The following is a 27,841-nucleotide window of genomic DNA, read 5'->3' as shown; positions in this document are numbered from 1 at the left end:
TAGGGATAGGGTTAGGTTTAGGATTAGGGTTAGGTTTAGAGGTTAGGGTTACGTTTAATGTTAGAGTTAGTGTTAGGGTTAGAGTTAGAGTTTAGGGTTAGGGTTAGGGTTATAGTTTAGGGTTAGTGTTAGGGATTAGGGTTAGGGTTAGTGATAGTTTTAGGGTTAAGATTAGGTTTTGGGTTCTGGTAGGGGATTAGGGTTAGTGGTTTGGGGTTAGTATTAGGGTTAGGGTTAGAGTTAGGCAGGGTTAGTGTTAGGGTTAGGTTTAGGGTTAGGGTTAGGTTAGGGTTACGGTTAGGATTAGAGGTTAGGGTTAGGGTTAGTGTTAGGTTTAGGGTTAGAGTTAGAGGGTTAGGGTTAGGTTTAGGTTTAGGGTTAGAGTTAGAGGGTTAGGGTTAGGTTTAGGTTTAGGGTTAGGGTTAGGGTTAGTTTTATTGTCAGGGTTACGGGTAGGGGTTATGGTTAGGGTTAGAATTAGTGTTCAGGTTGGCATTATGGTTAGGGGTTAAGGTTAGTGTTAGAGTTAGGGTTTCAGAAAGGCTTAGGTTTTGAGGCTTAGGGTTAAAGTTAGGGTTAGGTTTAGGGATTAGGATTACGGTTAGGGTTATGGTTAGAGTTTAAGGTTAGGGTTAGGATTAGAGGTTAGGTTTAGGGTTAGCGTTAGCATTACAGTTAGGGTTAGGGCTAGGGTTAGGTGTACAGTTAGGGGTTAGGGGTTAGGATTAAGGTTATGGTTAGAGTTAGACAGGGTTAGGGTTAGGGTTAGGTTTAGGGGTAGGGTTATGGTTAGGGTTAGAGTTAGAGGGTTAGGGTTAGGGTTAGGGTTAGGCTTAGGGTTAGGTTTAGTTTTATGGTCACGGTTATGGTTAGGATTAGGGTTAGGGTTAGTGTTAGGGTTAGGGTTAAGGTTAGGGTTAGTGTTAGTGTTTGGGTTAAGGTTAGGGTTAGGGTTCGGGTTATGGATAGTGTTAACTTTAGGCTTAGGGTTAGGGTTAGGTATTGCGTTTGGGTTAGGCTTGGGGTTAGGGTTACTGTTAGGGGTTAGGGTTAGGGTGAGGATTACGGTTAGAGTTTAGGGTCAGGTTTAGGGTTAGGGTTAGTGTTAGGGTTAGGGATGTTGCTAGCGTTAGAGGTTAGAGTTAGTGTTAAGTTTAGGGTTAGGGTCAGAGATTAGGGTTAGGGTTAGGGTTAGAATTAAGGTTAGGGTTAGAGTAGGGCTCGGGTTAGGGTTATGTTTAGCATTAGGGTTTAGTGTTAGGGCTTAGCATTTAGGGTTAGGGTTAGGGTTACGATTAGGGCTAGGGTTGGGGTTAGGGTTAGGTTTAGGGATTAGGGTTAGGTTTAGGGTTAGGGTTAGGCTTAGGGTTACTGTTAGGGATCATGTTAGGGTTAGGGTTAGGTTTAGGGTTAGTGTTTGTTTTAGGGGTTACAGTTAGGGTTAGGTTTAGGGTTAGGGTTAGGGTTAGGGCTAGCATTAGGGTTAGGGTTTGGGTTAGGGTTAGGATTAGGGTTAGGGTTAGGGTTAGGGTTAGGGCTAGCATTAGGGTTAGGGCTTGGGTTAGGGTTAGGGTTAGGATTAGGGTTAGGGTTAGGGGTAAGTTTAGGGTTACCATTAGGCGTTATGGTTAGGCTTAGGATAAGAGTTAGGGTTAGCGTTATGTTTGGAGTTATGTTTAGGGTTAGGTATTACGGTTAGGGTTAGGCGTTAGGGTTAGGTTTAGGATTAGTGTTAGGGGTGGGGTTAGGCTTAGGGTTAGGGTTAGCGTTAGGGTGAGGTTTAGGGTTAGTGTTAGGGTTAGGTTTAAGGTTAGGGTTTGGTTTAGGGTTTACAGTTATGATAAGGTTTAGGGTTACCGTTAGGATTAGGGTCAGAGGTTAGGTTTAGGATTAGGGTTTGGGTTAGAGTTAGGGTTAGCAGGTTAGGGTTAAAGTTAGAGTTATGGTTAGGGTTAGGGTTAGGTTTAGGGTTAGGTTTGGGGTTAGGGTTATGGTTAGGGATTAGGGTTAGGCATAGGGTTAACATTAGGCTTAGGGTTAGGGTTAGGGTTAGGCTTAGGGTTAGGGTGAGGTTTACGGTTAGGTTTAAGGTAAGGGTTACCGTTATGCATTATGGTTAGGGTTAGGATTAGGGTTAGGGTTAGGGTTTGGGTGAGATTTAGGGTTAGGGTTAGGGGTTTGCGTTTGGGATAGGGTTAGGCTTAGGGTTAGGTTTATGGTTAGGGTTATGTTTATGGTTAGGGTTAGGGTTAGAGATTAGGGTTAGGAATAGTGTTAGGGTTAGGGGTTAGTGTGAGGGTTACTTTAGGGTTCTATTTAGGGTTACGATTAGGGTTAGGGTTATGGTTATGGTTATGGTTAGGGTTAAGTTTAGGGTTAATGTTAAGGTTACAGGTTAGGTTTAGGGGTTAGGGATTAGGATTAGTGTACGGGTTAGAGCTAGGCAGCATTAGGGTTAGGGTTAGGGTTAAGTTTAGGTTATCATAGGTTTAGGTTTAGGGTTAGGGTTACCATTAGAGGTTAGAGTCAGGGCTAGGGTTAGGATTACGATTAGTGTTAGGGTTATAGTTAGGGTTAGGGTTAGGGTTAGGGTTAGGATTATGTTTAGAGGTTAGGGTTATTGTTAGGCTTAGAGTTAGGATTAGGGTTAGTCTTATGGTTAGGGTTAGAGACTTAGGGTTAGGGTTAAGGTTAAGTTAAGAGGTTAGTGTTAGGGTTTGGGTTACGGTTATGGTTAGGGTTATGATTAGGGTTATAGTTAGGGTTAGGGTTAGGTTTAGTGTTAGGCTTAGGGATTAGGGTTCGGGTTAGGTTAGGTTTAAAGTTAGGGTTAGGTTTAGGGTTTAGGGTTAGGATTAGTGTTAGGGTTAAGTTTAGGGTTAGGGTTCGGGTTAGAGATTAGGATTAGTGTTTGGGTTAGTTTTTGGGTTAGGGTTAGGGTTGGGGTTAGGTTTAGGTTTAGGGATTAGGGTGAGGGTTAGGGGTTAGGGTTAGGGTTAGTGTTAGTGTTAGCGTTAGGGTTAGGGTATGAGTTAGGGGTTAGAGTTAGGGTTAGGGTTAGGGTTAGCATTAGGGTTAAGTTTACCTTTAGGCGTTAGGGTGAGGGTTAGGGTGGGGGTTAGGGTTATGGTTAGGTTTAGGGTCAGAGGTTATGGTTAGGGTTAGGGTTAGTGTTAGGGTTTGTGTTAGGGTTAGAGTTAGAAGATTAGGGTTAAAGATAGGGTTAGGGTTACGGATTAGAGTTAGGGTTAGGATTAGGTTTAGGGTTAGAATTTAGGGTTAGGCTTAGGGTTAGGATTAGGGTTATGGTTAGAGGGTTAGGGTTAGGGTTAGGGTTAGAGGTTAGTGTTATGGTTAGGATTAAGGTTAGGGTTACAGTTAGGTTTAGGGTTAGGTTTAGTGTTAGGGCTGGGGTTAGGTGTTAGGGTTAGGGGTTATGGGTTAGGATTAGGGTTAGGGTTAGAGTTAGACAGTGTTAGGGCTGGGTTAGTAGTAGCGTGAGGGTTAGTGTTAGCATTATGGTAGGGTTAGGGTTAAGGTTAGTGTTAGTGTTAGTGTTAGTGTTAGGGTTGGGGTTGGGGTTGGGGTTAGGGTGTAGGGTTAGGGATTAGGGTTAGGGTTAGAGTTAGGGGTAGGGTTAGGTTTAGGGTTAGGGTTAGTTTTAAGAGTAGGGGTTAGGGTTAGGGTTAGTGTTAGGGAGTGGAGTTAGTGTTTGGGTTAGTGTTACGGTTAGGGTTAGGGTTGTGGTTATGGTGTTGGGTTAGGGATTAGGGTTAGGCTTAGGGTTAGGGTTAGGGTTAGGGTTAGGCTTAGGGTTAAGGTTAGGGATCGGTTTAGGGTTAGGGTTATGGTTAGGGTTAGGCTTAGGCTAAGGGTTAGGGTTTGGATTTGGGTTAGGGGGTAGCGTTATGGTTATGGTTATGGTTATGGTTAGGGTTAAAGTGTTAGCATTAGGGTTAGGGTTAGGATTTGTGTTTGGGTTATGGTTATGCTTAAGGTTATGGTTAGGGTTTGGGTTAGAATTAGGATTACAGGTTAGGGTTAGGGTTTGTTTTAGGCTTAGGGTTAATGTTAGGGTTAAGCTTTGGTTTATGGGTTAGAGTGAGGGTTATGTTAGGGTACTGTTTAGGGTTAGGGTTAGGGTTAGGGTTAGGCTTACCATTAGAGGTTATTGTCAGGGTTAGGGTTAGGGTTACTGTTAGTGTTAGGGTTATGTTTATGGTTAGGGTTACCTTAGGGTTATGGTTAGGGTTAGAGGTTAGTTGAGGGCAGGGTTATGGTTAGCTTTAGGGTTAGGGTTATGGTAAGTGTTAGTGTTTGGGTTAGAGTTTAGTGTTAGGCTTAGGGTTAGGGCTAGGATTAGGGTTAGGGTTAGGGTAGGTTTAGGGTTAGGGTTAGGTTTAGCATTAGGGTTTAGAGTTAGGGTTTAGCATTTAGGGTTAGGGGTTAGGGTTAGTGTTAGGCTTAAGGCTAGGATTAGGGTTAGGGTTAAGTTTAGGGTTAGAGGGTTAGGGTTAGGGTTAGTGTTAGTTTTAAGGTTAGGTTTAGAGGTTAGGGATAGGGTTAAGGATAGGATTAGGGTTATGGTTATAGTTAGGGTTAGGGATTAGGTTTAGGGTTAGGGTTATTGTTAGGGGCAGGGTTACGGTTATGGTTAGGGTTATGATTAGGGTTACAATTAGGGTTAGGTTTAGGTTTACTGTTAGGCTTCGGGATCAGTGTTAGGGCTAGAGTTAGGGTTAAAGTTAGGGTTAGGTTTAGGGGTTAGGGTTAGGTTTAGTGTTAGTGTTACAGTTAGGGTTAGGGTTTGGGTTAGGGATCAGGGATAGTGTTAGGGTTAGTTTTAGGGTTATGGGTAGGTTTGGGGTTAGGTTTTATGTTTAGGGATTAGGGTTAGGGTTAGGGGTTAGGTTTAGGGTTAGGGTTAGGGGTAGGGTTAGGATTAGGGTTAAGGTTAGGGTTAGGTTTACCTTTAGGCGTTAGGGTTAGGGTTATGATTAGTGTTCGGTTAGGGTTAGGGTTAGGGTTAGGGTCAGATATTAGGGTTAGGGTTAGGGTTAGGGTCAGGGTTAGATTTAGAGTTTAGGTTAAGGGTTAGTGTTAGGGTTAGGGTTAGAGGTCAGGGTTAGGCTTAGTGTTAGGGTTAGGGTTATGGTTATTGTAAATGTTAGGGTTAGGGTTAGGGTTCAGTGTTAGGTTTAGGTTTAGGGTTAGGGTTATAGTTAGGGTTACAGTTAGGTGTTAGGGTTAGGGGTTAGGGTTAATGTTAGTGTTAGGGTTAGTGTTAGTGTTAGTGTTAGTGTTAGGATTAGGGATAAATGTTAGTGTTAGGGTTATGGTTATGGTTATGGTTAGGGTTAGCGTAAGGATTAGAGATTAGGGTTAGGTTTAGGTTTAAGGTTACAGTTAGATTTAAGGTAGGGGTTAGGGTTAGGGTTAGGTGTTAGTGTTAGGGGTAGCATTAGGGTTATATGTTAGGGTTAGGGGTGGGGGAGAGCAGAACATGGCGGACAGACAACAGCAACTACTGAAGGCTCTCTAAAGGCTCGGCTCAGAGACCAGAAATGATGCGGACTAAGGAGATACAAACCAGTAGAGATATGCTCTGCTGACTCAGGAACGAACTGGGCTGAGAGAATCCAACTTAGAATACAGTCCTGGCGCTAAAATAGGAACAGAAAAATCTCGGTGTGGAGGCTCGACCCCACGCCATTGGAAACCGCGGTTTGGATTTCCCGCCGCCCGGCGGCTGGCTCCCTCCACAGCGGCTTGGCAAGGAGAGACGCGCAGAAGCTCTGGGAACGGGAGTCTGCGAACGGAGTCGGAAACAGGACGGACAAGGAGGAAAACTGACTGGTGGCGAGGTGAGCGAGAAACTGACTCCCTACCACAGTTTGACTCCAGCGGAGGTTTTTCTGGGCTCGGGCAGTCCTGTAAGAGCAGGGCGCGGTGGCAACTGCAGCCGCACATTCCCCTCTCGGACGGGATTGGTGAAAGGTGCCTGGCCTGTGTGACGCTGCGGGCGGACTCACTAGGCTGGCCTAACCCAGATCCCAGAGCCTGACGGTGGCCCGGAGGAGCGACCGACTCCCGCATAGGCTGCCTCCTCCGCAACTCCCTGGGGCGCAGCGGTGGGCAGGAACAACTAGCCAGCGCAATTTGATCAGGCTGTGGCTGACAGGCAGGGAAGCCAGGCCTCCTGTGTAAGATTGCATTTTATAAGGAACAGAAAATATGGGGAAGGGAAGCAACAAAAAAGGCTCCTCGGCCCCCAATCCTGAGAATCAGGCAATAGTGGACACCGCACCAATATACATTAAGCGCCATTTAGAGATCCTCATAGACCAATTCAGGAATGAAGTTATCAATGACCTGAAGCTAGAAGTATGCAGAATAGTTAGAGAAATGCTAAGCACCACCCAGGAAAAAGCAGATGGTGGAATGCAAGAACAGAAAAAGAGGGGAGAATTGCTTGATGGAGAAAACAGAGAAAGCATTGAGTATGTGAAGCAGGTGCAAAGGGACTATCAAGAAATTAAGAAGTCTACCCAAGACTGGCATAACAGCTTGAAAGAAACTAAGGACAGACTATCTGAATTGGAGGACAGACTTGAAACATGGGAGAATGAAATGAAAAACTTCTTAAAAATAACAAAGAAACACACAGCAATAATACAAAGACAAGAAGATGATAAGAGGAGCCATAACTTAAGGATTAAGAACATAAAAGAAGAAGTAGGGACACAAACAAGTGAACTACAAAAGCTACTCACAGAAATAATCCAGGATAATCTTTCTAATTTAGCAAAAGGTAAAGATACTCAAATGTATGAGGCATACAGGACCCCAGCTACCTACAACCCTAACAGAGAAACACCCAGGCATATAATAATAAAAATTCCAGAAATTCAATACAAGAACAGAATATTAAAAGCTGTAAGAGACAAGAAACAGATCACTTACAAGGGAATACCCATCAGAATTACAGCAGATTTCTCTTCACAAACCATCAAATCACGAAGAGCATGGGGAGAAATAATTCAAGCTTTGAAAGATAATAATCTCCAGCCAAGATTGAGATATCCTGTACAACTGTCCCTGGAAATTGATGGAAAAACGAGGTGCTTCCAGGATAAAGAGGAACTGGGGGAATTTGCAACCACCAATTCAACCCTAAAGAAAGTATTGCAGGATATTCTAAAAAAAGAAAAATACAAAGAATCCAGAAATAGTGGCAGGGAGGCCACAACGAATGGAGCAGAGAACAAAATGAAGAAGACAAACTGACAGCTACTGACAGAAAAAGAGCTCAACAGAAATGAGACAGAGAAGATTGGATGATAGGAACAGCTTTTTTTGGAGAAAATGACATCTTAATAGGTAATGCTGATTTAGTACCATCTTGTTTTGAAGTCTCATCTAGCTTTTGTTCTTCTGTCTCCAATGGTCTAAACAGGTTGCATCTTATTGGATTTTGTTATGTACGATAGTATAAGAAAAAACCTTTTAAAGACAAGGAGATTATACAGAGACCATTGTTCATTTTCTGTTAGTTGATTCTAAATACTCTATAATGCTGTCATTCTCTTAAATGGTTTTACATTGTTTTGATATACTTAATGCTACAGTATATGAAGTTGTACTCAAGGACTTCAGGGAGGGAGTCAATATGGTAACTATTTTTGGGTCAGGATTATCTGGTGGTGAAACATTATTCTGCTTAAATGGTTATGTTTTGATCTGCCCTGTTTCGCTGTTATGCCCTCTTTTTTCTCAATCTCCACTCCATTATTTACTTTTTTATTTTTATCCATTTAATTAAAGGGAAAAATATAGCAGGATATAATATAGTAACCCACTTTGACTTTCTATTATCTCGATTTGAAGCCCTGTATCACTCTCACCATCTTGTTTTTGACTGAGGTTCCTCTATTCTGTTTTGCTGGATAGTATCAGGTTCGAAAGTTTAGGCATCAGCTGTGAAGATAATGAGATTCATTATAACACCCATTCTCGTTGACTTTTATCTACTTTTGAAGACCTACAATATCTCCAATGTTTTGGTTTTGTCGGTTTTATTCTTTACGGTTTTGTTCAATTGTATTACAACTAATGATATAGGCAATTCTATTAGAAATAGCGGGAGGCATTATGGTAACCATTGTTGATCACCTTGTATTATGTTTTTATATTATCTATTATGTCCACCCTTTTGACTTGACCGATTCTGTTCTGTTATGTCACATTTGGTTTTACTCTCTTCCAAAAAAGCAATAAGAACTGTGGGAGCAATGAAACCCAAAATGTGTAATAGTCATTGTACAAAAGAGAGGAAAAGTAAGTGCTCTAAACTATATAACTGCATGTATATTTAAATGTATAAGATAGAAAATGATATCACAGAGTTTTATTGGATCATTGAACAGAACTGTTTGCAGTATCATTGTTGGAATGTCCACTCTACAAGCTTTAATTTTGTGACTTGAACAATTATTTCTAAGATGGCAATATGTAATCCATTAACTAGTGATTTCCTACTGCGCATTTTTTTTCTTCTGTAAATCTGTATAACTTGTACCCCTTCACTGTTTTTTTTTCTTTCTTTTCTTTTCTCCTTAAATAAAAATAAAAAAAAATAAATATGTTAGGGTTAGGGTTAGGGTTAGGGTTAGTGTTAGAGGTTAGGGTTAGGGTTTGGGTTAAGGTTAGGGTTAGGTTAGGGTTAAGATTAGGGGTAGGGTTAGAGGTTAGTGTTAGGTTTAGGGTCAGGGTTATGGTTAGTGTCAGTTTTAGGGTTAGAGTTAGAATTTAGTGTTAGGTTTAGGATTAGGGTGAGGGTTAGCGTTAGGGTCAGGGTTAGAGTTAGAGTTTAGCGTAAGTGTTAGGGTTAGGGTTAGAGGTCAGGGTTAGGGTTAGTATTAGGGTTAGGGGTAGGGTTAGGGTTAGCGTTTAGGGTTAGGGTTAGTGTTATGCTTATGGTAAACGTTAGGTTGAGGGTTAGGGTTAGGGTTAGGGTTCAGTGTTAGGTTTAGGTTTAGGGTTAGGTTTATGGTTAGGGTTACCGTTAGGGGTTAGGGTTAGGGTTAGTGTTGGGTTAGTGTTAGGCATTAGGGTTAGGGTTAGGTTTAGTGTTAGGGTTAAGCTTAGGGTTAGTGTTTGAGTTAGGGGTTAGATTTAGGGTTAGCCTTAGGTTTAGGGTCAGAGATTAGGGTTAGGGTTAGGGTTATTGTTAGGGCTTGTGTTAGGTTTAGGGTTAGAGGGTTAGGGTTAAAGATAGGGTTAGGGTGAGGGTTAGTGTTAGGGTTAGTGTTAGAATTTAGGGTTAGGGCTGGGATTAGGGTTAGGGTTAGCGTTACGATTAGAGGGTTAGGGTAAGTAACAGGGTTAGAGGTTTGACTTATAGTTAGGGTTAAGGTTAGAGTTAGAATTAGGGTTAGGGTTAGTGTTGGGGCTGGGGTTAGGTGTTAGTGTTAGGGGTTATGGGTTAGGATTAGGGTTAGGTTTCGAGTTAGACAGGGTTAGGGCTAGGTTAGTGGTAGGATGAGGGTTAGTGTTAACGTTATGGTAGTGTTAGGGTTAGGGTTAGGTATTAGGGTTAAGGTTATTGTTATTGTTAGGGTTAGGTTTAGGGATAAATGTTAGTGTTAGTGTTAGGGTTAGGGTTTGCGTAAGGATTAGAGATTAGGGTAGGTTTAGGTTTAGGGTTAGGGTTAGATTTAAGGTACGGGTTAGGGTTAGGGTTAGTGTTAGGGTTAGGTTTAGGGATTAGGGTTAGTGTTTGGGTTTGTGTTAGGGTTAGGTTTCAGGTTGGGCTTAGGGTTAGGGTTAGGTATTAGGGTTAGGGTTAGGGTTAGGGAAAGGGTTAAGGTTAGAATTAGTGTTAGGGTTAGGGATCGGGTTAGGGTTAGGTTTAGGGTTACCGTTACGGGTTAGGGTTAGGGTTAGGATTAGGGTTAGGTGTAGGGTTAAGCTTAGGGTTAGTTGTTATGGTTAGTGTTAGGGTTATGACTAGGGTTAGTGTTAGGGTTAGGTTTAGCGTTAGGGTTAGGGTAAGGTTAGGGTTAGAGGTTAGTTTTTGGGTTAGTGTTAGGGTTAGTGTTAGTTTTAGGTTTAGCGGTTTGGGGTGAGGGTTAATTTAGGGTTCGGTTTAGGGTTACGATTAAGGTTAGTTTTAGGGTTAGGTTTAGGGTTAGGGTTAGGGTTAGTGTTAGGGTTAGCATTAGTGTTATGGTTAGTGTTAAGGTTAGGTTTAGAATTAGGGTTCGGGTTAGGTTTAACTTAAGTGTTAGGGTTACCGTTTAGGGTTAGTGATAGTGTTAGGGTTAGGGTAGGGTTAGTGTTAGGTTAAGGGTTAGGGTTAGGGGCTAGGTGTTAGGGATGGGTTTAGGGTTAGGGTTAGGGTTAGAGTTAATGTTAGGTTTATTTTTAGAGTTAGGGTTATGGTTAAGGTTAGTGGTAGTGTTAGGGTTATGGTTTGGTTTAGGTTTAGCGTTATGTTTGGAGTTAGGGTTAGAAGTTAGGGTTAGGGTTAGGGTTAGTGTTAGGTTTAGGTTTAAGGTTAGGGTTAGGGGTAGGTTTAGGGATAGGTTTAGGTTTAGGGTTAGGGTTAGGGTTAGGGTTAGTGTTATGGTTAGTGTTACAGATTAGGGTTAGTGTTAGTGTTAGAGTTCAGGGTAGGGTTAGGGTTAGACAAGGTTACTCATGGGGTCAGGGTTAATGTTTGGGTTATGGAAAGGTTTAGGGTTAGGGTGAGGGTTTGGGCTTAGGGGTTAGGTTTAAGTTTAGGGTTAGGGTTTTATGGTTAGCGTTAGTGTTATAGTTTCTGGTTAAGGTTAGGGGTATACTTAGGGTTAGAGTCAGGGTTAGGGTTACGGTTATGGTGTATGTGTTAGGGATAGCATTAAGGTTAGGCTTCGTGTTAGGGTTAGGGTTAGTGTTAGGGTTAGGTTTAGGTTTAGGTTTAGGGTTAGGGTTAGTGTTACGGATTAGGGTTCGGGGTAGGTTTAGGTTTAGACAAGGTTAGGCTTGGGGTTAGGGTTAGGTTTAGGTTTAGGGTTAGGGTTTGGGTGAGAGTTTGGAGTTAGGGGTTAGGTTTAGGGTTAGGTTTAGGTTTAGGGTTAGGGTTAGGGTTTTATGGTTAGGGTTAGGGTTAGAGTTTCTTGTTAGGGTTAGGGTTAGGCTTAGTGTTAGAGTCAGGGTTAGGGTTATGGTTATGGTTTAGGTGTTAGGGATACCGTTAAGGTTAGGCTTCGTGTTATGTTTAGGGTTATGTTTATGATTAGGCTTAGGGTTAGGGATATGGTTAGCGTTAGGTTCAGGTTTAGGGTTAGGGTTAGTGTTAGGTTTAGGGTTAGGGTTAGGGGAGGGTTTAGAGTTAGAGTTTAGGCTTAGGGTTAGAGTTAGTGTTAGGCTTAGGGTTACAGTTAGGGTTAGGGTTAAGGTTAGGCTTAGGCTTAGGCTTACGGTTAGGGTTAGGGTTAGGCTTAGTTTTAGTGACAGGGATAGGGTTGGGTTTAGGCTTAAGGTTACGGCTAGGGTTAGGGTTAGGGTTAGGGTTAGATTTAGGTTTAGGTTTAGGTTTAGATTTAGGATTTGGTTTAGGGTTAGATTTAGGGTTTGGGTTAGGGCCAGCATTAGGTTTAGGGTTAGGGTTAGGGTTAGGTTTAGGGTTAGTGTTAGCGTTAGGGTTAGGGTTAGGGTTAGTGTTAGTGTTAGGGTTAGGGGTTAGCCTTAGAGGTTAGGGTTAGGATTAGGATTAGGGTTAGGTTTAGGGTTAGGGTTAGGGATAGGTTTAGGTTTTGTGTTAGGGTTAAGATTAGGGTTAGTGTTAGACAGGGTTAGGGTTAGGGTTAGGGTTAGTGTTAGGGTTAGGGTTAGGGTTTGTATTAGGATTATGGTTATTGTTAGGCTTAGTGTTAGGTTTAGGGTTAGGGTTAGGGTTAGGGTTCGGTTTAGGGTTATGATTAGGGTTAGGGCTAGGTTGAGGTTTAGGGTTTAGGGTTAGGCTTAGAGTTTGGGTTAGGGTTATGGTTAGGGTTAGGGCTAGGTTGAGGTTTAGGTGTAGGGTTAGGCTTAGAGTTTGGGTTAGTGTTAGGGTTAGGGTTAGGGCTAGAGGTTAGGGTTTGGATTAGGGTTAGGGATTGAGCTATGTGTAAGGGTTAGGGTTAGGGTTAGGTTTAGTTTTAGGGTTACGGTTAGGGTTAGAGTTAATGGTTAGGGTTAGGGTTAGGGTGAGTGTTAGGCTTAGAGTTAGGTTTAGTGTTAGAGTTTAGTGTTAGGGTTAGGTTTTGGGTTAGGCTTAGGGTTAGGTTTATGGTTAGGTTTAGGTTAGGGTTATGTGTTAGAGAGAGGGTTAGGGATAGGCTTCGGGTTACAGTTAGGGTTAGGTTTATAATTAGGTTTAGGGTTAGAGTTAGGGTTAGCGATAGTTTTAGGGTTAGCGTTAAGGTTAGAGTTATGGTCAGGGGTTAGTTGTCAGAGATAGAATTCATGTTAGGGTTATGGTTATGGTTATGGTTAGGGTTACTTTCAGGGTTAGGTTTAAGATTAGGGATAGGGTTTGGTTTAGGGTTAGGGTAAGGATTAGGGATAGTGTTAGGGTTAAGGTTAGAGTTAGGGTTAGGTTTAGGGTTAGGGTTAGAAATTAGGTTTAGGTGTAGGGTTAGGGTTAGGGTTAGTGTTAGGGTTAGGGTTAGATGTTAAGATTAGGGTTATGGTTAGGGTTAGGGTTAGAATTATGGTTATGTTTCAAGTTTATGGTTAGGGTTAGAATTAGGGTTATTGTTAAGGTTATGGTTATGGTTAGAGGTTAGCGTTAGTGTTGGGGTTAGGGTTAGAGTTAGGGTTAGGGTTTGGGTTAGGGTTAGGGTTAGCGTTAGCATTAGCCATAGGGTTACCGTTAGCATTTAGGGATAGTGTTAGGGTTTAGGGTTAGGGTTAGGGTTAGGTTTAGGGTTAGGGATACTGTTAGGTTTAAGGTTATGGTTAGGGTTAGTGTAATGGTTAGGATTAAAATTTAGGGATAGGGTCAACATTAGGGTTAGGGTTGCAGTTAGGGTTAGGATTAGTGTTAGGTTTACGATTAGGGTTAGGTGTTAGGTGTTAGGCTTATGGTTATGGTTAGGTCTGGCTTTGGGTTACGGTTAGGTTTAGGGTTATAATTAGGTTTAGGGTTAGGTTTAGGTTTAGGGTTAGGGTTTTTTTAGGGTTACTGTGAGGGTTAGGGTTAGGGGTTATGTGCTAGGGATAGACTTAACGTTAGGGTTAGGGTTAGGGTTAGGTTTAGGGTTAGGTTTAGGGCTAGGGATACTGTTAGGCTTAGGGTTAGCGTTAGGGTTAGGGTTAGGGTTACGGTTAGGATTAGAATTTAGGGTTAGAGTTAGCGTTAAGGTTAGGGTTAGGGTTAGCGTTAGGGTTAGGTTTAAATTTGTGGTTAGGTTTAGAGGTTAGGTTTTAGGTAGAGGGTTAGTGTTAGTCTTCGGGTTACGGTTAGGTTTAGGGTTTCAATTAGGTTTAGGGTTAGCTTTAGGATTAGGGTTAGGGTTTGTTTTAGTGTTACTGTTAGGTTTAGGGTTAGGGGTTTGGTTTTAGGGATAGACAGCATTAGGGTTGGGGTTAGAGTTAGGGTTAGGTTTAGGGTTAGGTTTAGGGTTAGGTTTATGGTCAGGGATAGCGTTAGGTTTAGGGTTAGGGTTAGGGATATTGTTAGGGTTAGGGTTAGTGTTAGGTTTAGGGTTAGGGTTAGGTTTAGGTTTTGGATTAGGGTTAGGCTTAGGGTGAGAAGTGAGGTTTAGGGCTTTAGGTTAGGATTAGGGTTAGGGTTAGCGTTAGGGTTGGGGTTAGGTTTAGGGCTAGGGTTAGTGTTATGGTTAGGGTTTGGGTTAGGGTTAGGGGTTAGAGGTTAGGATTAGGGTTAGTGTTAGGGTTAGAGTTAGGTTTAGTGTTAGTGTTAGGGTTATGGTTATGGTTAGGGTTAGTGTTAGGGTTCATTTTAGGGTTAGGATTAGGCTTAGAGTTAGGTTTAGTGTTAGGGTTAAGGTTACGGTTAGAGGTTAGGTTTAGTGTTAGGGTTAGGGTTCGGTTTTGGGTTTGGTTTAGGGATATGTTTAGGATTTAGGTTTAGGGTTAGGGTTGGGTTTTGTGTTAGGGTTATGGGTTAGAGTTACAGGTTAGGGTTACGGTCGGGGTTACGTTTAGGTTTATGGTTAGGCTTAGTGTTAGAGTTAGGGTTAGGGGTAGGGATTAGGGATGGCTTTAGAGTTAGGGTTAGTGTTAGGTTAGGGGTTAGTGTTACTGTTCGGTTTAGGTTTATGGTAAGGTTTAGAGTTAGGCTTACATATTTCGGTTAGTGTTCGGGTTAGGGTTAGGGATAGGGTTAGGTTTAGGGTTAGGGTTAGTGTTAGGTTTAGGGTTCAGGGTTGAGGTTAGGATTAGGGTTAGGGTTAGTGTAAGTGTTAGTGCTAGGGATAGGGTTAGGGATAGTGTTAGGGTTAGGTTCGGGTTAGGGTTAGAGATGGGGTTAGGGTTAGGTTTAGGGTTAGAGTTAAGTGTTAGGGTTAGTGTTAGGGTTAGGGTTAGTTTTAGGGTTAGGGCTAGGGATAGTGTTAGGGATAGTGTTAGGGTTAGGGTTATTGTTAGGTTTTGGGTTAGGTTTAGGTGTTAGGTGTTAGGGATAGACTTTGTTTAGGGTTGATTTTAAGGTTAGGGTTAGGTTTAGTTTTAGTGTTAGGGTTAGTGTTAGGGTTTAGGGTTAGGGATAGTAGGTTTAGTGTTAGGGATAGGGTTAGGCTTAAGTTTAGGATTAGGGTTAGCTTTCATTTTAGGATTAGGGTTAGGGTTAGGGTCAGGTTTAGGGTTAGCATTAGGGTTAGGGTTAGTGTTACGGTTAGGGTTAGGATTAAGGATTAGCGTTAGGGTTAGTGTTAGTGTTCGGGATCGAGTTAGGTTTAGGTGTATGGATAGACAAGGTTAGAGTTGGGGTTAGGGTTAGGGTTAGTGTTAGGGTTAGGATTAGATTTATGGTTAGGGATAGTGTTATGGTTAGGGTTAGGGTTAGGATTAAGGGTTAGGGTTAGCGTTAAGTGTTAGTGTTATTGTTAGTGTTAGGCTTAGGATTAGGGTTAGGTTTAGGGGTTAAGTGTTAGGGATATGGTTATGGTTATGGTTAGGCTTTGGGTCACTGTTAGGGTTAGGGTTATCATTAGGTTTTGTGTTAGGGTTAGGGTTAGCATTATTTTTAGGGTTAGATTTATGTTAGGGTTAGGGTTAGAGATATTGTTAGGGTTAGTGTTAGGGTTAGTGTTATGTTTAGGTTTAGGGTTATGTGTTAGGTGTTAGGGATAGGGTTAGGGTTAGGGTTAGGTTTAGTTTTAGGGTTTGGTTTAGGGTTAGGGTTAGTGTTTAGTGTTAGTGTTAGTGTTAGGGTTAGGGTTAGTGTTAGGGTTAATATTTGGGTTAGGGATAGAGGTTAGAGTTAGAGGTTATTATTAGGGTTTGTGTTAGTGTTAGAGTTTAGTGTTAGTGTTAGTGTTATGGTCATGGTTAGGGTTAGGATTAGGGTTAGGGTTAGGGTTAGGGCTAAGTGTTAGGGTATGGTTAGGCTTATGGTTACAGTTAGGTTTAGGGGTTAGGTGTTAGGGATAGGGTTAGGGTTAGTCATCGGATTACGTTTAGGGTTACGGTTATGATTAGGTTTAGACTTAGGGTTAGTGTTAGCGTTAGGTTTAGGGTTAGTGGTAGGTTTAGGGTTAGGGTTAGGGGTTAGGTGTTAGGGATAGGGTTAGGGTTAGGGTTAAGGTTGGGGTTAGCGTTAGTTTTAGGGTTAGTTTTAGGGTTACGGTTAGTGTTTAATGTTAGGGTTAGGGTTACGGTTTGGTTTAGGTTTAGGGTTAAGGTTAGTTTTAGGGTTAGCGTTAGTGTTAGCGTTAGGTTTAGAGTTAGGGTTAGGGTTAGTGTTAGGTTTAGGGTTAGGGTTAGGGTTAGGGTTAGTGTTTGGTGTTAGGGATAGTTTTAGGGTGAGGGTTAATGTTAAAGTTAGTGTTAGGGTTAGTTTTATGTTTAGGGTTAGGGTTAGGGTTTAGGGTTAGGGATAGGGTTATGGTTAGGTTTAGGTTTAGGTTTAGGTGTATGGTTAGTGTTAGGGTTCATTTAGGTTTAGGTTTAGGTTTAGGGTTACGGTTAGAGGTTAGGGTTAGGGTTAGGGTTAGGTTTAGGGTTAGGGTTCCGGTTCCAGTTACATTTATGGTTAGGGTTAGTATTAGGGTTAGGGTTCTAGTTAGGGTTATGGTTAGAAGTTAGCGTTAGATTTAGGGTTAGTTTTAGGGTTAGAGTTTAGGTTTAGGGTTAGATTTATGTGTAGGGCCAACGGTTAGTGTTAGGGTTAAGTATTAGAGTTAAGGTTAAGTTTAGGGTTAGGTTAGGGCTAGGTTTATAGGTTAGATGTTAGGGATAGGGTCAGAGTTACACTTCGGATTATGGTTAGGGTTAATGTTATGATTAGGTTTATGGTTAGTGTTAGGGTTAGGGTGAGAGGGTTAGATTTTTAGTTAGGGTTAGGGGTTAGGTGTTAAGGATATGTTTAGGGTTATGGTTAGGGTTAGGGTTGCGTTTAGGTTTATGGCTGGGTTAGTGTTAGGGTTTGGTTTACGTTTAGGTTTATGGCTGGGTTGGTGTTAAGTTTAGGGTTCGGGTTAGGGTTATGGTAAGTGTTAGGGTTAGGCTTACGTATTAGGGTTAGTGTTCAGGTTAGGGTTAGGTTTAAGTTTAGGATTAGGGTTAGGTATTAGCATTAGCATTAGGGTTAGAGTTAGTGTTAAGCTCAGTGTTAGGATTAGGGTTAGGGATAGGTTTAGGGTTAGGGTTAAGTTTATTGTCAGGGTTACAGTTAGGGATAGGGTTAGGGTTTGGTTTAGGGTTAGGGTTAGGTTTAGGGGTTAGGATTAGAGTTAGTTTTAGTGCTAGGGGTTAGCGTTAGGTTTAGGTTTAGGGTTAGGTTTAGGATTAGGTTAGAGTTAGGGTTGGGTTAGGGTTAGGGTTAGTGTTAGGGTTATGGTTAGGTTTAGGGTTAGCGTTAGGGTTAGGGTTAGGGTTAGATTTAGGGTTAGAGTTAGCGTTAGCTTTAGGGTTAGGGTTAGGGTTAGTGTTAGGTTTAGTTTAGGGTTAGGGGTTTGATTTAGGGATAGGGTTAGTGTTAGGCTTCAGGTTACGGTTAGGATTAGGGTTATGAATAGGTTTAGGGTTAGGTTTAGGTTTAGCATTAGGGTTAGTGTTAGGGTTAGGGTTTGGGTTCTGCTTATGGTTTGGGTTAGGCTTAGGGGTTAGATTGAGAAGTTAGTGTTGGGGTTAGTGTTAGGGTAAGAGTTTAGGGTTATGGTTAGTGTTAGGGTTATGGTTAGGGTTAGGGCTAGAGTTAGAAGTTAGAGATAGGGTTAATGTTAAGGTTAGGGTTACGGTTAGTGTTAGGTTTAGGGGTTAGGTGTTATGGATAGGGTTAGGGTTAGGGTTCGGATTACAGTTAGGGTTAGTGTTGCGATGAGGTTTAGGTTGCTGTTTAGAGTTAGGTGTGTGGTTAGGGTTAGAGTTAAGGCAGAGTTTGGGTTAGGCATAGGGGTTTGGTGTAAAGGATATGGTTAGGATATGGTTAGGGTTACGGTTAGGGTCAGGGTTACGTTTAGGTTTACAGTTAGGCTTAGTGTTAGGGTTAGGGAATAGGGATAGGTTTAGGTTTAGGGTTAGGCTTAGGGGTTAGTGTTACTATTAGGGTTAGGGTTATGTTAAACTTTAGGGTTAGGCTTACGTATTAAGGTTAGTGTTTGGGTTAGGGTTAAGGTTAGGGATAGGGTTAGGGTTAGGGTTAGGGATTAGGGTTAGTGTTAGTGTTAGGTTTAGGCTCAGTATTAGGATCAGGGTTAGGGATAGGTTTAGGGTTAGGGTTAGGTTTATTATTAGGGATAGGGTTAGGGATAGGGTTAGGGTTACATTTAGGGTTAGTGATAGGCTTAGGGTTAGGGTTAGGGTTAGGATTAGGGTTAAGTTTAGGGTTAGTAGGTTAGGGTTAGAGTTAAGGTTAGGGTTAGGGTTAGGGTTTGGTTTAGGTTTAGGGTTAGGGTTAGGGTTAGCTTTCATTTTAGGATTAGAGTTAGATTTATGGTTAGGGTTAGTTTAGCATTAGAGTAGGGTTAGTGTTAGGGTTAGTGTTAAGATTAGGGATTATGGTTAGGTTTTGTGTTAGGGTTAGGGTTAGCGTTAGGGTAAGGGTTAGGTTTAGGTTTAGGGTTAGGTTTAGGATTTGGGGTTATGGGTTAGGGTTAGGGTTACGATTAGGGTTTGTGTTAGTGTTAGGTTTTTATGGTTAGGTTTAGTTTTAGGGTTAAGAGTTAGGGTTAGCTTTAGGCTTAGGGTTAGGTTTAGGTTTAGGGTTTAGGTGTTAGGGATAGGGTTAGGGTTAGGCTTTTGGTTACGGTTAGGGTTAGGGTTATGATTAGGTTTATGGTTAGGGTTAGGGTTAGCGTTAGGTTTAGGGTTAGTGCTAGGTTTAGGGTTAGGGTTATGTGTTAGGTTTTAGGGATAGGGATAGGGTTAGGGTTAGGGTTAGGTTTAGTTTTAGGGTTTGGTTTAGGGTTAGGGTTAGTGTTTAGTGTTAGGTTTAGGGTTACGGTTTGGTTTAGGTTTAGGGTTAGGTTTAGGGTCAGGGCTAGAGGTTAGGGTTAGGGTTAGCTTTAGGGTTAGGGTTAGTGTTAGCATTATGTTTAGAGTTAGGTTTAGGTTTAGTGTTAGGTTTAGGGTTAGGGTTAGGGGTTAGTTGTTAGGCATAGTGTTAGGGTATGGGTTAAGGTTAAGGTTAGTGTTAGGGTTAGTTTTAGGGTGAGGGTTAGAGTTAGGGTGTTTAGGGTTAGGGATAGGGTTACGGTTAGGTTTCGGTTTAGGGTTATGTTTAGGGTTAGTGTTAGAGGTTAAGGTTAGGGTTAGGTTTAGGTTTAGCGTTAGGGATTGTGTTAGGTTTAGGGTTAGGGTTAGGAGTAGTGTTATGGTTAGGATTAGAATTTAGGGTTAGGGTTAGCGTTAGGGTTAGGGTTGAGTTAGGGTTTGGGTTAGGGCTAGGTTTATGGTTAGGGTTAGGTGTTAGGTGTTAAGGTTAGGATTAAGTTTAGGGTTAGGTTTAGGCTTTGGGTTATGGTTTGGTTTAGGGTTACAATTAGGTTTTGTGTTAGGTTTAGGGTTAGTGTTAGGGTTAGGTTTGGGGTTAAGTTTAGGGTTAGGGATACTTTTAGGCTTAGGGTTAGTGTTAGTGTTAGGGTTAGGGTTGGGGTTAGCATTAGGTTTAGTGTTAGGGTTAGCGTTTAGGGTTAGGGTTAGTGTTAGGGTTATGGTTAGGGTTAGGACTAGTGTTAGAAGTTAGGATTAGTGTTAGTCTTACGGTTACGGTTACTGTTAGGGTTAGGTTTAGGGGTTAGTTGTTAGGGATAGGGTCAGGATTAATCTTCGGATTATGGTTAGTTTTAGGGTTATGATTTGTGTTCGGGTTAGGGTTAGAGTTAGGTTTACAGTTTCAGTTAGGGATCGGAGTTAGGTGTTAAGGATACAGTTAGGGTTATTGTTAGGGTTATGGTTAGGTTAGGGCTATGTTTAGGTTTATGGTTAGGCTTAGTGTTAGTGTAAGATTAGAGTTAGGGATTAGGGATGGGTTTAGTGTTAGTGTTAGTGTTAGGGTTAGGGTTAGTGTTACTGTTAGGTTTAGGTTTATGGTAAGGGTTAGAGTTAGGCTTACATATTAGGGTTAGTGTTCGGGTTAGGGTTAGGGATAGGATTAGGTTTAGGGTTAGGGTTAGTGTTAGGTTTAGGGGTTAGTGTTAAGGATAGGGTTAGGGTTAAGGTTAGGGTTAAGGATAGTTTTAAGGTTAATGTTAGGGTTAGGGCTAGGGATAGGGTTAGGGATAGTGTTAGGGTTAGGATTCGGGTTAGGGTTATTGTTAGGCTTAGGGTTAGGGATGGGTTTAGTGTTAGGTTTAGGGTTAGAGTTAAGTGTAAGGGTTAGGGTTAGGGTTAGTGTCAGGGTTAGGGTTAGGTTTAGGTTTAGTGTTAGGGTTAGGGCTATGGATAGTGTGTGGGATAGTGTTAGGGTTAGTGTTATTGTTAGGATTTGGGTTAGGTTTAGGTGTTAGGTGTTAGGGATATGCTTAGGGTTAGGGTTAGGGTTAGTTTTAAGGTTAGGGTTAGGGTTAGTTTTAGTGTTAGGGTTAGTGTTAGAGTTAGGGTTAGGGTTAGGGTTTAGCGTTAGGGATAGTGTTAGGTTTAGTGTTAGTGTTAGGGTTAGGGTTAGGATTAGGGTCAGCTTTCATTTTAGGATTAGGGTTAGGGTTAGGGTTAGGTTTAGGGTTAGCGTTAGGGTTAGGGTTAGTGTTAGGGTTAGGGTTAGGAGTAGGGATTAGCATTAGGGTTAGTGTTCAGGTTTGGGATTGGGTTAGGTTTAGGTTTAGGGATAGACAAGGTTAGAGTTGGGATTAGAGTTAGGGTTAGTGTTAGGATTAGGATTATGTTTATGGTTAGTGTTAGGGTTAGGGTTAGGTTTAGGATTAGGATTATGTTTAGGGTTTAAGTGTTAGGGATATGGTTAGGGTTAGGCTTGGGGTCACTGTTAGGGTTACGTTTATGATTAGTTTTTGTGTTAGGGTTAGGGTTAGCATTAGGTTTAGTGTTAGGTTTAGGTTTAGGTTTAGGTTTAGGGTTAGTGTTAGGTTTAGGTTTAGGGTAATGTGTTAGGTGTTAGGGATAGGGTTAGGGTTAGGATAAGGGTTAGGGTTAGGTTTAGTTTTAGGGTTTGGATTAGGGTTAGGGTTAGTGTTTAGTGTTAGCGTTAGGGTTACGGTTTGGCTTAGGTTTAGGGTTAGGTTTAGGGTTAGGGTTAGAGATTAGGGTTAGGGCTAGGGTTAGCTTTAGAGTTAGGGTTAATGTTAGCTTTAGGTTTAGAGTTAGGTTTCGGGTTAGTGTTAAGTTTAGGGTTAGGGTTAGCGGTTAGTTGTTAGGGATAGTGTTACGGTATGGGTTAAGGTTAAGGTTAGTGTTAGGGTTAGTTTTAGGGTGAGGGTTAGGGTTAGGGTTAGGGTTTAGGGTTAGGGATAGGTTTACGGTTAAGTTTAGGTTTTGGGTTTGGCTTAGGGTTAAGGTTAGAAGTTAGGGTTAGGGTTAGGGTTAGGTTAGGTTTATGGTTAGGGATAGTGTTAGGTCTAGGGTTAGGGTTAGGGTTAGTGTTATGCTTAGGATTAGAATTTAGAGTTAGGGTTAGCATTAGGTTTAGTGTTGCAGTTAGGGTTAGGGTTAGGGTTAGGTTTATGGTTAGGGTTAGGTGTTATTTGTTAGGGTTAGGATTAGGGTTAGGGTTATGTTTAGGCTTTGGGTTACAGTTAGGTTTAGGGTTACATTTAGGCTTAGTGTTAGGTTTATGGTTAGGTTTAGGGTTTGTTTTAACGTTACTGTTAGCGTTAGGGTTAAGGTTTATGTGTTAGCAACAGACTGAGCGTTAGGGTTAGGGTTAGGGATACTGTTAGGCTTAGGGTTAGCGTTAGGGTTAGCGTTAGAGTTACGGTTAGGGTTAGTGTTATGTTTATTGTTAGGTTTAGAGGTTAGGTTTTACGGAGAGGGTTATATTAGGCTTCGGGTTATGGTTAGGTTTAGGGTTTCAATTAGGTTTAGGGTTAGCTTTAGTGTTAGGGTTAGGGTTTGTTTTAGCGTTACTGTTAGGGTTAGGGTTACGGGTTAAGTTTTAGGGATAGACTTAGCTTTAGGGTTAGGGTTAGTGTTAGGGTTAGGGTTAGGTTTAGGGTTAGGTTTATAGTAGGTTCAGATTTAGGGTTAGGGGTAGGGATATTGTTAGGGTTAGGGTTAGTGTTAGGTTTAGGGTTAGGGTTAGGTTTAGGTTTTGGATTAGGGTTAGGCTTAGGGTTAGACGTTAGGTTTAGGGTGTGAGGTTAGGATTACGGTTAGGGTTAGCGTTAGGGTTAAGGTTAGTGTTATGGTTAGGGTTTGGGTTAGGGTTAGGGGTTAGAGTTAGAGGTTAGGATTAGGGTTTGTGTTAGTGTTAGAGTTTAGGTTTAGGATTACTGTTAGGGTTATCGATAGGGTTAGGGTTAGTATTAGGGTTTGGTTTAGGGTTGGGTTAGGCTTAGGGTTACATTTAGTGTTAGCGTTACGGTTACGGTTAGAGGTTAGTTTTAGTGTTAGCGTTAGGCCTAGGGTTAGGGGTAGGGTTAGGATTTAGTGTTCAGTTAGGGTTAGGTTTAGGGTTATGGTTAGTGTTTGGGTTAGGTTTAGGGTTTGTGTTAGGGTTAGGGGTTAGAGTTAGAGGTTAGGCTTAGGGTTAGTGTTAGGGTTAGCATTTAGGGTTAGGGTTAGTGTTAGGGTTATGGTTAGGGTTAGGGCTAGTGTTAGAAGTTAGGGTTAGTGTTAGTCACGGTTACAGTTACTTTTAGTGTTAGGTTTAGGTTAGGGTTAGGTTTAGGGGTTAGGTGTTAGGGATAGGGTCTGGCTAAGGCTTCGGATTACGGTTTGTTTGAGGGTTATGATTAGGTTTAGGTTGAGTGTTAGGGTTAGGGTTAGACTTAGGTTTAAGTTTGGGTTAGGGATAGGAGTAAGGTGTTAAGGATACGTTTAGGGTTATTGTTAGGGTTACAGTTAGGCTTAGGGTTACGTTTAGGTTTATGGTTAGGCTTAGTGTTAGTGTTAGGGTTAGGGTTAGGGATTAGGGATGGGTTTAGTTTTAGGGTTAGGGTTTAGTGTTACTGTTAGTGTTAGGTTTATGGCAAGGGTTAGAGTTAGGCTTACATATTAGGGTTAGTGTTTGGGTTAGGGTTAGGGATATGGTTAGGTTTAGGGATAGGTTTAGTGTTAGGTTTAGGGTTTAGGGTTAAGGTTAAGGTTAGTTTTAAGATTAGTGTTAGGGTTAGGGCTAGGCTAGGGTTAGGGATAGTGTTAGGTGCAGGATTAGATTTAGGATTATTGTTAGGGTTAGGGTTAGGGATGGGGTTAGGGTTAGGATTAGGGTTAGAGTTAAGTGTAAGGGTTAGGGTTAGGTTTAGTGTTAGGTTTAGGGTTAGTGTTAGGTTTAGGGCTATGGATAGTGTCAGGGATAGTGTTAGGGTTAGGGTTATTGTGAGGATTTGGGTTTGGTTTAGGTGTTAGTTGTTAGGGATATGCTTAGGGTTAGGGTTAGTTTTAAGGTTAGGGTTAGGGTTAGTTTTAGTGTTAGGGTCAGTGTTAGGGTTAGAGTTAGGGTTAGGGTTTAGGGTTAGGGATAGTGTTAGGTTTAGTGTTAGGGTTAGGGTTAGGCTTAGGGTTAGGATTAGGGTTAGCTTTCATTTTAGGATTAGGGTTAGGGTTAGGGTTAGATTCAGGGTTAGGGTTAGGGTTAGGATTAGTATTAGGGTTAAGGTTAGGAGTAGGGATTAGCGTTAGGGTTAGTGTTCAGGTTTGGGATCGGGTTAGGTTTAGGTTTAGGGATAGACAAGTTTAGAGTTGGGATTAGGGTTAGGGTTAATGTTAGGATTAGGGTTATGTTTATGGTTAGGCATAGTGTTATGGTTATGGTTATGGTTATGGTTATGGTTATGGTTAGGGTTAGGATTAAGGGTTAGGGTTAGGGTTAGGGTTAAGGGTTAGGGTTAGGCTTAGGATTAGGGTTAGGTTTACGGGTTTAGTGTTAGGGAAAGGGTTAGGGTTAGGCTTTGGGTCACTGTTAGGGTTACGGTTATGATTAGGTTTTGTGTTAGAGTTAGGGTTAGCGTTAGGTTTATGGTTAGGGTTAGGGTTACGGTTAGTGTTAGGTTTAGGTTTATGGTTATGTGTTAGGTGTTAGGGATAGGGTTAGGGTTAGGGTTAGTTTAGGTTTAGTTCTAGGGTTTGGTTTAGGGTTAGGGTTACGGTTTGGTTTAGATTTAGGGTTAGGTTTAGGGTTAGGGTTAGACGTTAGGGTTAGGGCTAGGGGTGAGCTTTAGGGTTAGTGTTAGCGTTATGTTTCGAGTTAGGTTTAGGGTTAGTGTTAGGTTTAGGGTTAGGCTTAGTGGTTTATTGTTAGGGTTAGTGTTAGTGTATGGGTTAATGTTAAGGTTAGTGTTAGGGTTAGTGTTAGGGTGAGGGTTAGGGTTAGGGTTTAGGGTTAGGGTTAGGGTTAGAAGTTAGGGTTAGTGTTAGAGTTAGGTTTAGGGTTAGGGATAGTGTTAGTTTTGGGCTTAGGTTTAGGGTTAGTGTTATGGTTAGAATTAGAATGTAGGGTTAGTGTTAGCCTTAGGTTTAGGGTTGCAGTTAGTGTTAGGGTTAGGGTTAGGTTTACGGTTAGGGCTAGGTGTTAGGTGTTAGGGTTAGGGTTAGGGTTATTCTTTGGGTTACGGTTAGGTTTAGGGTTACAATTAGGTTTATGGTTAGGTTTAGGTTTAGGGTTAGGGTTTGTTTTAGGGTTACTGTTAGGGTTAGGGTTAGGGGTTATGTGTTAGGGATAGACTTAGCGTTAGGGTTAGGGTTAGGGTTAGGGTTAGAGTTAGGTTTTGGTTTAGGTTTAGTTTTAGGGATACTGTTAGTCTTAGGGTTAGCGTTAGGGTTAGGGTTAGGGTTACGGATAGGATTAGAATTTAGGGTTAGGGTTAGCGCTAGCGTTAGCATTATGGTTAGGGTTAGGGATAGGGTTAGGTTTATGGTTAGGTTTAGGGGTTAGGTTTTAGGGCAAGGGTTAGTTTTAGGCTTCGGGTTACGGTTAGGTTTAGGGTTTCAATTAGGTTTAGGGTTAGCTTTAGGGTTAGGGTTAGGGTTTTTTAGGGTTACTGTTAGGGTTAGGGTTAGGGGTTAGGTTTTAGGTATAGACTTAGTGTTAGGCTTAGGGTTAGAGTTAGGGTTATGGTTATGGTTATGTTTAGGGTTAGGGTTAGGTTTATGGTTAGGGTTAGGCTTAGGGTTAGAGTTAGGGTTATGGTTATGGTTATGTTTAGGGTTAGGGTTAGGTTTATGGTTAGGGATAGTGTTAGGTTTAGGGTTAGGGTTAGTGTTAGGGATATTGTTAGAGTTAGGGTTAGTGTTAGGGTTAGTGTTAGGGTTAGGTTTAGGTTTTGGATTAGGGTTAGGCTTAGGGTTAGAAGTTAGGTTTATAGTTAGGGATAGGGTTAGGGTTAGGGTTACTGTTATGGTTTGGTTTGTGTCAAGGTTAGGTGTTGGAGTTAGAGGTTAGGATTAGGGTTAGTGTTAGGGTTAGAGTTTAGGTTTTGGGTTAGTGTTAGGGTTATGGTTAGGGTTAGGGTTAGTGTTAGGGTTCGGTTTAGGGTTACAGTTAGGCTTGGGGTTAGGTTTAGTGTTAGGGTTAGGGTTACGGTTAGAGGTTAGGTTTAGTGTTAGGGTTAGGCTGAGGGATAGGGTTAGTGGTAGGTTTAGGGTTAGGTTTAAGATTTAGGTTTAGGGTAAGGTTTAAGGTTAGGGTTAGGTTTTAAGGTTAGATTTATGGTTAGAGTTAGGTGTTAGGGTTAGGGTTAACTTTAGGGTTGGTGTTAAGGTTAGGATTATGCTTATGTTTAGGCTTAGAAGGTTAGGATTAGAGTTAGAATAGCGTTAGGTTTAGGGTTAGGGTTAGTGTTAGGTTAGGTTTAGGGTTTAATTGTTAGGGATAAGATTAGGGTTAGAGTTAGGTTTAGGGTTAGGTTTAGGATTAGGGGTTAGGTGTTAGGGTGAGCATTAGGTTTAGTGTTAGGCTTAGAGTTCTTGATATTGTTAGAGTTAGTGATTAGGGTTAGGGTTAGGGTTAGGGTTATTTTTAGTGTTAGGGTTAGGTGTTATGGTTAGGTCTAGGGTTAGAGTTAGGGTTAGGGTTAGTGTTAGGCTTAGGGTTAGGGTTAGGGTTAGTGTTAGTGTTAGGGTTAGGGATAGTTAAAGGGTTAGGGTTAAGTTTAGGGTTCGGGTTAGGGTTAGAGTTTAGGGTTAGTTTTAGAGTTAGGTTTAGGGTTAGGCTTAGGGTTAGGGTTAGGGTTAGGGTAAGGGTGAGTGTTTGGGTTAGGGTTAAATGTTAGAGTTAGATGTTAGGGTTAGGGTTATGGTTAGAGTTTAGGGCTAGGGTTAGTGTTAAGTTTATTGTTAGGTTTAGGGTTAGGGTTAGAACTTAGGGTTAGGGTTAGGGTTAGGTTAGGGTTTGGTTTAGGGGTTAGGTGTTAGGGATATGGTTAGGGTTAGCGTTAGCTTTAGGGTTAGGGCTAGGATTAGAATTTAGTGTTAGGGTTAGTGTTAGGGTTAGGGTTATGGTTAGGATTAGGGGTATGTTAGTGTTAGGTTTGGGGGTTAGGTGTTAGGGATAGTGTCAGGGTTAGGCTTTGGATTACGGATAGAGTTAGGGTTACTATTATGTTTAAGGTTAGGGTTAGGGTTAGGATTAGGGTTTTAGTTAGGGTTAGGACTTCGTTGTTAAGGATAGAGTTAGAATTATTGTTAGAGTTACAGTTAGGGTTAAGTTTACGTTTAGGGTTAAGGTTAGGGTCAGTTATAGGGTTAGGTTTAGGGTTAGGGAATAGGGATAGGTTTAGGGTTATTGTAAGGGTTAGGGTTAGGGTTAGGTTTGGGGTTAGGGTTAGGGTTAGGTTTGGGGTTAGTGTTAGGGTTAGTGTTAGGGCTAGAGTTAGGGTCAGGGTAAGGGTTTGGGATAGGGTTTGAGTTAGGTTTAGGGTTAGGGTTAGGGGTTAGGGTTTAGTGTTAGGGTTAGGGTTAGTGTTAGGGATTAGGCTTAGGGTTAGTGTTAGTGTTAGGGTTAGGTTTATGGTTAGGGTTAGGGTTAGATTTAGGGGTAATGTTAGGTTTTGGGCTAGGGATAGCCTTAGGGATAGGGTTAGGGTTAGGGTTAGTGTTAGGTTTAGTGTTACGATTAGGATTAGGGTTACGTTTACGATTACAGATAGGGTTAGGGTTAGGGTTAGGGTTACGGTTAGGGTTAGGATTATGGTTAGGTCTAGGGTTAGGATTAAGGTTAGTGTTAGGTATAGGGTAAGGTTAGGGGTTTGGTGTTAGGGATAGGGATAGGTTTAGGGTTAGGGTTAAGTTAAGCGTTAGGGTTAGGGTTTGGTTTAGGGTTAGGGTTAGAAGATTAGTGTTAGATTTAGGGTGAGGGTTAGGGTTACCGTTAGGGTTAGGGTTATGATTAATTTTAGGGTTATGGTTAGGGTTACCCTTGGAATTAGTGTTAGGGTTAGGGTTATGTTTAGGGATAGGGTTAGGTGTTAGGGGTTAGGCTTAGAGTTAGAGTTAGGAATAAGGTTATGGTTAAGGTTAGGGTTATTGTTAGGATTATGGTTGAGTGTTAGGATTAGGGTTCTAGGTTATGGGTTGGGTTAGGGTTATTGTTAGGGTTAGCTTAACATTAGGGTTAGGAGCTAATTTTTAAGCTTAGGTTTAGGGTTAGTTTTAGGTTTACAGTTTGGGTTAGGTTTACGGTTAAGGTTATGGTTAGTGTTCGGGTTATTGTTAGGGTTAGGGTTGGGATTAGGGTTAGGTTTAGTGTTAGGTTAGGGTGAGGGTCAGGGTTAGTCATAAGGGTTCCGGTTAGGATTAGTGTTATCATTAGGGTTAGGCATTAGGGTTATGGTTAGTGTTAGGGTTAGTGTTAGTGTTAGGGTTATGGTTAGGATTAGATTTAGGGCTTAGTGTTAGGGTTAGTGTTAGGTTTGGGTTAGGGTTAGGCTTAGTTTAGGTTTAGTGATACAGCTAGGGTTAGGCTTAAGTTTAGTGTTAGGGTTAGTTTTACGGTTATGGTTAGGTTTAGGGCTAGGTTTAGGATTTGGGTTAGGGTTAGGGTTAGAGTTAGGTTTAGTGTTAGGGTTAGGGTTAGGGTTAG

The sequence above is a fragment of the Cavia porcellus genome, unplaced genomic scaffold (genome assembly GCF_034190915.1).
Source record: "Cavia porcellus strain 051 isolate PalLab524CR breed Dunkin Hartley unplaced genomic scaffold, mCavPor4.1 scaffold_12, whole genome shotgun sequence".
NCBI classification, from domain to species: Eukaryota; Metazoa; Chordata; class Mammalia; order Rodentia; family Caviidae; genus Cavia; species Cavia porcellus.
Note: the sequence above shows the minus strand (reverse complement) of the source record.